Below are 7258 nucleotides of genomic sequence, written 5' to 3'. Positions count from 1 at the left end.
TGTATCGTGATGAAGCATTAGTAATCCTGCAATTTGTGAATGGTAGAGATACTACTGAATTCCACTTATAATATAATATAGGCATAGGCCTATTTCACAACCGAGAGAGAGAAGGTGGGGGGTTAACGCCCACTCGACACAAACAAACTAGGTCATTTCGGGACTAACATATTGATCAATTTTATTACAATAATCTGCTTGCGCGTATAGGGCTCTTTAACAGTGGGAGGAACCGGAGAAACCCCATGAGGTACAGCTGGGGAATCGAAACCTCATTGTTCACTTCTTTAACTTCTGTTATAAAGGGCAAAATGTAAGACAGGCCTCCTGGCCTAATTTTCAACCCTTTGAAAATAAAGTTATTATTATCAGCTATTAACTCATGACAGACCTTATGATACAGCGCGCGCACTAACCATTCGGTCATCACCCCCCCCCCCCCTCCAACTGGTCTAATGAAGACGGGTCAATTCATTAGACAATTCTAACAAGTTTTAACAACTTAAGTCGAAAACTCTAATGTGGGACGTTTTGACCTCGACAACCGCGGTTTTTAACCCAATTCCTAACCAGTTAGCTCATATTTAGGGCATGTGGGTTTGGCTTGCAAGTTTAGGTTGAAAGACATGTCTGCGAATCAAGTTCGGAATTTGCTATTCAAAAATATTAATTTTTGAAATGCGACGGGGTTCTTCGTCTGGTCCTAAATAGCAATGCACCAATTCTTGTTTTAAAGCCTTAAAGGAGCTAAATCGCCATTCAATCGTTTCTGTTTTTACTGTAATTTCTAATCAGTTATGTTCGGCGAAATACGCGAAGAATCTTAATATTATTGAATGGCACACTTTGTTGTGTGGTTATTCCTGTCTACACTGGTAGTATTCTCCTGTGGGATATGTTTAGCCTCCTTTATCGGGTCGCTTCATTACAAATGGCGCTCGAAAGCATTCTGGGCCTCGATTCGTGTGCCAATCTTAATATTTTCACCGTGTCTTAAATATTGGATATCAGACGCCCATCTTTTCACGGTAAGATAACAACATTAAATTAAATTGACCAATAAGTCGCGTTTGCAATGTCAAAATGTGGATGATACTGAGTTAAAGACTAGCCTCCTTTAATAAATCTGACCTATAAAGTGTTTACTTGGTTTGTGAATTAATGATATCTTTTTACTTGTTGACTTATAATGCCTTTTCAAGTCTAGTGTCTATCTTTGATGACGATAAAGTCAACTCTGCAACGCGTTTTTGTGTAACTCTAGCGACTGCACGGTGAAAGTTTTAAAGAATCAAAGTATACAGGTACGACTTGTTTCCCTTTACCAGAATGCATTAACTCATGCACCTGATTGACTGAATTGCAGGTGCCGGCTAGGTAGTTCCGTGGTGGTGTTAATTTAATGAATAAAACAAGGAAATACACACAAGAATATACACATAACAGAAATGGGGTTAAACGGGTTACATCCCTGCACCGACTGGGCTAATGAAGACTGGCATTCTCCATGAAGTATGCTATGAGGATAATTTTGCCCGGGCAGCGACGCCACGGCATACTTTTAAATTATATCGAATTCCAGCAGAAAACAGAACATAAACACAAACCCTGGCAACTAATGTGGAAGTTACATTAGATCTGAAGGTCGGTCATTGAGTCAAGTGGTAGGTGCGGTTTCGATTCAGGCTTGTAGGTGACACCGTGTCTAAGTTGTGGGTCCTCCGGTTGCCTCCCACTACTAAAGACCCATGCGTACAAGCGAATTATTGAAATGAAATTGAACCATGTGTTAGTCCCGAAATGAATTTGAACCCACCTTTTCTCAATCTCATTTATATTCAACGTTTGGCGTCTTATTTCTCACCTCAGCCTTATCACGTTGAGTTTGTCATAATCCGCAACTACAGAGAAAATTTGTTGCGGTGCATTATGGGTTGTTATGTTATAATAATGCCAGAAACTCCACTCGTATGATACGATAAAGGCTGCTGCGATAATCTTGTTTAGGCATTAATCTTTGCTTGGAATGATCTGGAGCGGCCTGCTTTTCAGCGGGACGAAGGAGAATCGCTTGCCATTAGATACAAATTTGATCGAAGATTCTGTGCTTTTGCCGCCACAGGTAAACACACACTTATTTTCCGAATGCTTTTAATCAGTTTTTGATTGTTAATTTTCCCTTTAAAACATTAATTATTGCTTCGCCAACATTAAAAATATAATGATGTCCGAAGTTGCGCTAAGAAATGTGGTTTTCAAAATATGTTAACTATCATTGAAAAATCTATAGAAATTTTAGCTCCACAGATGAGAAGGGTTGGATAGTCGAGTGGTTAGCACGTGCGCGCTGTATCATAAGGTCTGTTATTGAGTGAACTGGCGTGGTTTCGATTCCCCGGTTGTACGTGACCAGGTAGGGTCGCCTGTCCAACCTCGTGGGTTTTCTCCGGGTCCTCCCACTGCTAAAGACCCCTACGCACAAGCGAATTATTGAAATAAAATTGAACCATGTGCTAGTCTCCAAATGACCTAGTTTATGTCGAGTGGACGTTAAATTTAACCACATTTCTCTCTCTCTCTCTCTCTCTCTCTCTCTCTCTTAGCTCCATAGATGAACTTTTATCAGCCCTATATCCAGTTTCCAATAAAAAAAAAACAAAAAAAAAACGATTTTCCAAACAGAATCCATTCGCTCATGGTTTCTCTGTGAAATCACTTGTTGTTAGTTGTGTTTTACGTCCGCTTCCACCGAGGTGATATCGCAGACAATCACTTTCGGCAAATTAGCTTTTATATCCGTTGTTACACAAGCGCGACGAAAATCTTTTCAGCCAATGCACAAGTTTGATCGCAAGTGAAACACGTTGTTCAGCACGCGTGCTGTGCACAGTGAACGGACCAATCAAATAAGTGAAATATATAAACGCGCACCTGATATAACACCGCCTATATGTAATCAAGCTGTATAATAAGATAAAATTTAAAATGTCTAAACCCTCATAACACTTTAAATGCCTCCGAAGCAGACTTTTGACTTTTCTGGTCAAGTTTTGTGGTGTAAATTCTGTGTGACAAATTCCAACAGTAAATAATTATGTATTTTGTCTTTTAAATGTCTGCCGCGTTTTCTATGACAAATAATGTATTTGATTGGCATGTAATATAGGTAACCAGACGTCAGCCAGTAATGTTTATAATGATTGAAACATAATATATAGACCCGGGGCCTAGTTGTTTCACGAAATTTTAACTAAGATGAAATCCAAATTTGAGTAATTTGATTGAATAATTAGATTGATTTTAGTGCTTAGTCAATCAAAATTGAAGTATCTACTAAACTTTGGATTTTATCTTTGGTTAAGATTTCGAGAAACAAGGCCCAGGAGCCCAGAGGGTCGAACCTAGACGAACGAGGTACCAATATCTGACCATATAGGCATCTACATACTAACCTGGGATGCACAGTTAAGTGGGCGTCTGCCGGGGTCCAGTCCATGGGTGTGGCCCTGGTGACCCCTAGAATGACCCTCAAAATGGGCTATACTCATACATTCGAGGTACCGGCTGAAACCAATTTAAAATGAAAGAGTACATCTAGCTGAGTACGAAATTGCCCATAACAAACAATTTTGTCCCTGGGACGGCTCAAACTGACACCCTAAATATGGACCCCCGAGACTTAGAAAAGGGTTATATTCATACATGCGAGGTACTAGTTGAAACTAATTTTAAACGAAAGAGCATATCCCACTATACGAAATTGCCGCTGTCCGGGCAAAATTTCCCTCATAGCACACTGTATGGCGTATGCCCGTCTTCATTAGCCCAGTTCGGAGCAAAACAGTAGAACGTTAAACCCCATTTCATTTTCATTTCATTTCATCACCATGTCCCTGGGGGCAGCCATCTTTGAACAGACGATGGTCCGGACCATTCGCGTTCGGTTTCTAGTTCCGACCACTAGTCGTGAAAAAATTATAACCGAAGGTCGCCCAAGATGTACTCTTTCATTAAAACTGTTACTTCGAATGTGTCATTTTTATAACCCCAGGGTCCAAAATCGTCTGTTATGGGCTATTTCGTACTCTGTGAGATGTACTCTTTCATTTAAAATTGGTTTTGACCGGTAGCTCGAATGTATGAGTAAACTCATTTTTGGCCCCCCCCCCCCTCGGCTTTGGGGTGTCAGTTTAGGCCATCCCAGGGGCCCAGTCGTCTGTTATGGGCAATTTCGTATAGTGGGATATGCTCTTTCGTTTAAAATTAGTTTCAACTGGTACCTCGCATGTATGAATATAACCCTTTTCAAAGTCTCGGGGGTCCATATCTAGAGTGTCAGTTTGGGCCGTCCCAGGGACAAAATTGTTTGTTATGGGCAATTTCGTACTCAGTGAGATGTACTCTTTCATTTAAAATTGGTTTCAGCCGGTACCTCGAATGTATGAGTATAGCCCATTTTGAGGGTCATTCTAGGGGTCACCAGGGCCACACCCATGGACTGGACCCCGACAGACGCCCACTTCTGTGCATCCCAGGTTAATGTCTATATGGTCAGATATTGGTACCTTGTTCGTCTAGGTCGACCCTCTGGGCTCCCGGTCTAATACGCCCTGGTGACCGAGATCAAAAGGTAAACAATGTTGGACGTTCGTAATGAAATATTATGCCATTTCCCTGGATCATTATAATGTTATATGAAATAGGCCTACAAAGGTACATTTAGCGGTAGAGTCGAATTAGGGTATCGCAGTTATCCAAACTTCGCGTAAAACTTTTAACTGGTTCTCGCGGTAAAATATTCGCAATGGTCATTCGGGATAAAGTTGAGTGATCGGGATCAATGAGAGAGAGAGAAATGGGGTTTAACGTCCACTCGACACAAACTAGGTCATTTCGGGACTAACATATGGTTCAATTTTATTTCTATAATTTGCTTGCGCGTAGGGGTCTTTAGCAGTGGGAGGAAACCGGAGGACCCGGAGAAAACCCACGAGGTTGGACAGGCGACCCTACTCCTTGCCACGTACAATCGGGGGTTCGAAACCACGCCAGTTGACTCAATGACAGACTTAATGATACAGCGTGCACGTGCTAACCACTAAGCCATCCACCCCCCCACCCCCCGGGATCAATGACGTTATTTAAACGTCATGTCATACGTGTAAGCGTCAGATTTGACCTAGTGATAACGTCACAATACATGATACGTCATGTTTGACCCAAAGTGACATAATATTGCCAGCTTGCGATACAAACCACAGGCACTTGAAGTTGAAGGGATTAAAATAAAATTTCTTTCTACTGTTTGACTATATATATTACAGTATTAACAATGTTTATCACCTGTCTTTTTGTTTTGACTTGTTGACGACATTTCGTCTGCTATCATCTCACAATACTGACTAGTTCTAGCACTTCCCGTCGTTTTTATTGCCAACGAGATTTCATTTGATCCCTATACAGCTTCCAATGTAATTAAATTGGTCATTTTACAGCGCTATTAATTACAAATCAACCCTGAAGATAAAAGCTAAGGGTCTCTTTACCTCGATTAATGAAAATTTATTCTTTATTTCATTATCAGGAAGCCAGCTCGCTTGTCAATATAGCAAATCTAGACGAAGTCCAATTAATATTGGTTACCTTTTTGACTCAAATACAAGATGGTGTTGTGTGTCAGGAGTCGACACCAGAGAAGGAAGCCGACGATGCTGGGAACATCAAGTATCAAAGAAGAGTTTAGTGATGGAACTTCTAGATCTATACCTCGATATAAAAGACCAGCTCACAAGCGAGCCGAGTTGAAGAGATGTGTCAAAATCAAGGTAGAAGCAATTATATTAGGCCTTCTCCTATGTGTCTTTGATACCTCACGTCTTTGATCATGGGCATATGGGGCCAATATCAGTTTGAAGGGGCGGGGGGCACTCGGCAAACCTCGGAAGAGTCCGTTACTCTACATCAGCCTAGGACGGTAAGTGATCACACTGATCCGCAGTGAATATTTGCTTGGCCGCGACAATCACTGATAAGGATGACATTGATGCGGCTTAATGAGCTAGAAATATTAACTTTTTTCCTGCGACAAATTAAATTCTAAAACATTTTTTGTATATATTGGAAAAATAAATAAAGGCGTTTGACGTATTTGTAGGTAAAAATTATTTCCGATTTAGTGTAAATGGGTATTAAAATGACTAACATGCAGCATTCTCTCCGAAGCAGTTATGTCTTATGTAAACAATGCACGCGCCATTCAGCCAATGATTCACACCGCGTGCTGTGACAACACGTGTTAAGGCAGTCATCTATGACAGAGATATTATACGAGACTCGTAATTCTCTGTGAAACAGATTGGGTAAGTGATATGTACCTAAAGCAGTGGACACATTAGCCGAATCGTTCGGCCGAACCAATCGGCGCCGAATTTTATTCGGCCGAATGGGTGGACACACTAGCCGAATGCTTCGCCCGATTCAACCTGTCGATTGCATCACCTTTCACGTCACATGATTAAACATGGCGGCGTCTATGCCTTCAATCTATCACGTGACTTCTCGATATGAGTGGTGATTGGCTAATGAATTCTATACGCGGCCGAATGCTTCGGCTAAGCGGACACACCAGGCGAATATAATTCGGCCGAATATATCAAACCTAAAGCCCATTTCTTCGATCCCTGCATTGGCCGAGAAAGTTCATCCAGATTTTCCGGCATGTCCCCCCCCCCGTCCCTTGTCAGTGATGCAGGACGGAGAGCCTGACAAAGACAGCACTGTCTAGTCGTTCGTATGGGACGAAAAACTGAGGTCCCGTGTACACATTGGCGTGCACGTAAAAGATCCCTTGACAGTTGGAATTCGATATAAGAGTAGGCCGAAGTGCCGCTGTCCGGGTAAAATTTCTCTCATAGCACACTGTATGGCATATGCCGGCCTTCATTAGCCCAGTTCGGAGCAGAACAGCAGGACGTTAAACCCCCATTTCATTTCATGCTAAAGCCTATTTCATTTCATTTCTCTTCATTATAAAAAGTGACCAGTAATATGCACTACCATTTTCCTTAAGCCTATGATAGTTCAATTTTATAATGCAGAATATGTGTGAATAATTTGATCGGCCAGTATCAACCACCTCTAACGAAAAATTCAAATCTAGCCTGAATAAATGGTTTAGAGATAAACTACAAATAGCTAAGCTACGGTCAGGTAAAGATTTTCTGACACTCACTCTAGTTCTCAAACTATGACGGCCAAA

The 7258-nt window shown here is 41.4% G+C and overlaps 1 long non-coding RNA gene across 1 annotated transcript; it reads left to right on the top strand.

Moving 5' to 3' along the window:
- The first annotated feature begins 1998 nt into the window (after positions 1-1998).
- Positions 1999-6164, top strand: LOC130010950 (uncharacterized). The gene is made up of 2 exons (XR_008786246.1): positions 1999-2122; positions 5585-6164. It is a non-coding gene; the product is annotated as an uncharacterized LOC130010950 (long non-coding RNA).
- The last annotated feature ends 1094 nt before the right edge of the window (positions 6165-7258 follow it).

Source organism: Patella vulgata, chromosome 2 (assembly GCF_932274485.2).
Source record: "Patella vulgata chromosome 2, xgPatVulg1.2, whole genome shotgun sequence".
In the NCBI taxonomy this organism is placed as follows: domain Eukaryota; kingdom Metazoa; phylum Mollusca; class Gastropoda; family Patellidae; genus Patella; species Patella vulgata.
Note: the sequence above shows the minus strand (reverse complement) of the source record. Positions and strands in the feature narration are given on the sequence as shown.